Here is a 3,567-nt window from a genome sequence, read left to right as displayed (position 1 = left end):
ATCATCATTAGTTTTGTTATTGTCGATGTTCAAATATTTAATGTTATGTTTGTGATTCCCGTGGAAGCGTCTGACATCTTGCTAGAAGACTTTCTGGTCACAATATTTCTGCACTGGGGAGTTGATCGTATTCTTTTATTGCAGGTTTTGTTATTATCTTGCTTTACATTAAGGTCTACTGGAGGTTTTCCCAATGCTGGTTGAACATAAATCCAGCAACAGGAGATAGCGTAAGATACAGTATTGATGAAACTTATCTATCTATATAACTATCTAAATATCGCTCTATCAGTCTATCAATCTAGCTATCTATCTATCTATATTTCTTTCTATCTTTATCTGAAAGTCAACAATAATAAAATCATTGATATATGAAGTATAACAATGTCATCTCAATGGCAATTATCTCACCAGAATCTTCTAGAACCTTCCAGAAAACTATGAACTCTGCAGGCAAGGAGGGAGGAATGGTCTCTGGCTATTGATAAAACCATATTATTCCATATATATGTTTATATATACATATTTATGTATATATATGAATGTATATATAACGTACAGAATAATGCTGCCATCATCAGTATCGAAGAAAACTGAAAAGATGAGGTCCCACCGAGATTCGAACTCGGATTGCTGGATCCAGAGTCCAGAGTGCTAACCCTTACACCATGGGACCTGATAAGAAAAGATGTGATTTCATCTAAATGTTTTACATATAATCAACCAGAGGCCATTCCTCCCTCCCTGCCTGCAGGGTTCAAGGTTTTCTAGAAGGTTCTCGAAGATTCTGGTAAGATCATTACCTTTGAGAGGTCGTCGTTAGGTGACAGTCAGGTTCACTCTATGGTTGGTGTTTGTAGTTGGTTGTCCGAGGACGTTGTTATATCCATTTTGTAATTGTTGACTTTCAGGTAGGAAGTACTCATTTACGATGCATCCTTGTACTCACAGCAACCTTATGAGTCACTTCAAGGTTTATCTTCACTACAACTTTATCTTCACTACACCATTAAGGTTGAAGTCAATGGTCACATTCACTACAATCTCAACACGACTGGTCTTATACCTAACCCATATTATCACTACATCCATGTACATGTATTTCTTGCAGAATAACGCAGTTATCAATGATTTCTGTAAAAGTTCACATATACAGCCTTACGTATCTAAAGATCTATCTAATACCTGTTTTTACCTATCTATCTATCTATCTATCTATCTTTCTAAATCAGAAAGACAACAACAATATCATTAACGATCGTATAACTACGTCCTCTCAATGGCAGTTCCTACCCAGAATCTTCGAGAACCTTCTAGAAAACCTTGAACCCTGCAGGCAGGGAGGGAGGAATGGCCTCTGGTTGATTATATGTAAAACATTTAGATGAAATCACATCTTTTCTTATCAGGTCCCATGGTATAAGGGTTAGCACTCTGGACTTTGGATCCAGCAATCCGAGTTCGAATCTCGTTGGGACCTCACCTTTTCAGTTTTCTTAGAAACTGATGATGGAACTGAGCCATATAGTTGACCTTCGATGGACATATATTTCTTACGGCCCACCATTTTATTTAAGCATGAAGATCTCACGGCAGAGAGGAAACATGAGATATTCAAAATCAAAAGCCGCAATTGCCCTCATGGTAATGGTCGACATGTTTGCAGACAGATGACACAGACATGTGAGAAGTTAGACAAATATGGACGTTCCTGGTTGCTGTATATCCTAGGTTTATTATCACTTGTAATGAAGGAGAAATGTTGCACATTATTCCACACCTTTTTATTTAGGCTAGGTTAGGCTAGGATGAATAGGGTCCATAACGTAACAGAGCTGGGAAATGCATCATATCGGATCTGTATTTGTGCAAAATGGCGCAAGTTTGTGGAAGTGATTTACGCAATGCCGGAGAGAATCCACCTCCACCAGAAATAATGTCTCAGACCATACAATATCTGCTGTTGGACGAGCAGGGCACATTAGACCAATATATTCCTGTAGTTTATTGCTCTTCCCAAACACGCAGCAAGACATTCGTAAAAGCGTTAAACTGAACTTTTCCATCGGTTTTCATATCTTTAATTACTTACACCAGTTCCAACAGATGGAAAAAATCATTTGAAAAATCAGAAAATATTTGCCTATAAAAAGCATTTTGATCGATCGTACCAAATATTCAATTATTTCTGTACCCGACAAAATATTCAGTCACTCCTATATCCGACATTTTTCCTGCTGGCTGGTGCCGTTAAAGTCATATGGTAATCTACCGCAATTAGATTATAGATATATTAATCTATATAGAATGGCTCAGCGTGAAGAAACATATATATTTTCACTAAATCCACCTCTTCACTACACCCCCATCTTCACGACATAGTTCTAACACAACATCTTGACTACACCATAATATGACCACATTATCATATCATTGTGTTCTTATCTTCACCACAGCCTCGGCAAAATTGATGTTTTCTTTACACATCAGGGTAGATGGCCATCTTTATGATGACAGAGAACACACATAACATATTAAACCACTTATCTTTAGTCACTTTAATCTAATTTCTGCTGATAAAAACGAATTATAATGACAATCCTTGTGTTCTGTGATGGGACATTGTACGGGTGAAGGAACTGTTGTCAGGCACATGTATTAAACTATTGAGGAATAAACTTAACTGTATTAAAGTATTGACTTCACTATATTAGACTTCTCTATATTAAGCTATGCTAGGATATGATCAGTTCCCAGGTTATATAAGGACGTGAGCCGGGACCGAGAGCATCATTTGAGCTGTGACCTCTGTCGAGTGAACATCTCTGCTCCGCCTTTGCAAGCTCCCTCAACCTTTCTTCAAACACTTCAATATAATAATGTTCACCAAGGAGGTAGGACGATCCTCCTTTGTCCAGGAGATGGAATTTGAATATGTCCATGTATTTGATATGGGCTATGGCTGTGTGGACATGGAAGTGGAATACCCAGACGTGGAAGTGATGGATGGAGTGGAATTTGGCTGTGTGGATATGGAGGTGGAATACCCAGACGTTGAAGAGATGGATGGAGTGGAATTGGTGGAATACCCGGACGTGGAAGTCATGGATGGAGTGGAATTTGGCTGTGTGGATATGGAGGTGGAATACCCAGAAGTGGAATTGGAGGAAATGGAATATGGGTGAAGCTGGTATGAACGCCATATGGATTTGGTGAAGGTTGACTTAGTAATGTGTTGACGTAAAATAGGTCAACCACTGTGACCATGTGGCGGGGAGGGCCACATCCACCAACCACGAAGCGAGCCCCACCACGGAGAAGTATCCTGGCTGCATCCACGTACGAGAACCACCGCGGGATTGCCGTCATCCAGTACCCCTGCTATGCCTCCTGCAAGAAGGCACTTCTTGCCGACGTGACACCACTCTCCGTCAACGGTCGCTGTGCAAAAGTGAAACCTCACCGTCCCACTGATGCTGACCAAGTGACCTCGCCCACTCAAGTGGCACTGCAGCCAACACGCCCTACCAGACCCACCATCCATGAGGAAATGCAGCCCACCCCACC

General features: G+C 40.4%; 1 non-coding gene across 1 annotated transcript; it reads right to left on the bottom strand.

The window, feature by feature from the left end:
• Nucleotides 1–604: 604 nt before the first annotated feature.
• Nucleotides 605–676, bottom strand: TRNAQ-CUG (transfer RNA glutamine (anticodon CUG)). Its single transcript has one exon. It is a non-coding gene; the product is annotated as a tRNA-Gln (tRNA).
• Nucleotides 677–3,567: the final 2,891 nt, after the last annotated feature.

Source organism: Panulirus ornatus, chromosome 58 (assembly GCF_036320965.1).
Source record: "Panulirus ornatus isolate Po-2019 chromosome 58, ASM3632096v1, whole genome shotgun sequence".
Taxonomy (NCBI): domain Eukaryota; kingdom Metazoa; phylum Arthropoda; class Malacostraca; order Decapoda; family Palinuridae; genus Panulirus; species Panulirus ornatus.
The sequence above is the reverse complement of the archived record's forward strand: the minus strand, read 5'-3'. Positions and strand labels throughout refer to the sequence as shown.